This window comes from Macrobrachium nipponense, chromosome 49, assembly GCF_015104395.2.
Source record: "Macrobrachium nipponense isolate FS-2020 chromosome 49, ASM1510439v2, whole genome shotgun sequence".
NCBI classification, from domain to species: Eukaryota; Metazoa; Arthropoda; class Malacostraca; order Decapoda; family Palaemonidae; genus Macrobrachium; species Macrobrachium nipponense.
The window spans coordinates 9,722,406-9,723,158 of NC_087224.1; positions in this window are offsets into that span (position 1 = coordinate 9,722,406).

A 753-nucleotide genomic window follows, 5' to 3' on the forward strand; every position below is an offset into this window, starting at 1 on the left:
CCCCTTATGTTTTAATGTAATCCCCCACATATAATTCCCCTTCGCTGTTATTAAGCAGAGTCGAGATCAGCTTAATGCCTTTTGAGACTGTGCAGTTGGGTCTTAACCCTTCATACACACAGACAGTCGCAGCGTTCGGTATTGATTAATATACCATAGAAGGTTAGGTGATTATTATTATTATTATTATTATTATTATTATTATTATTATTATTATTTTATTCAGAGGATCGTCTCTATTCATATGGAACAAGCCTCCATGGGCCACTGAGATATATATATATATATTATATATATTGATATATATATATATATATATATATATATATATATATATATAATATATATATATATATATAGTATAATGGATATGTATATATGTATATATATATATACATATATATATATATATATATATATATATATATATATATATATATATGTGTGTGTGTGTGTGTGTGTGTGTGTAAGTGTGTTTGTGTATTAAATGATACCGAATCAAAATGCAAGAGCCAAAATACAATAAAAAATCCGTATCCTCATAACACCGACAGAAAAACATTTTGTCGTAGAGACACATGGCTAGTCTCCTTCAAAAAAAAAGAAAAGAAAAAAAAAATCATAAAAAATACAATTCACAAAAAAAAAACAAAAAACAAAAACGCGGCTTTAAAACCTCATTAGCAGCAAACCATGAACCGTGCTCGGAACATCCCAAAGGTACACAGAAAATCATTTCGACTAATTAGGCGA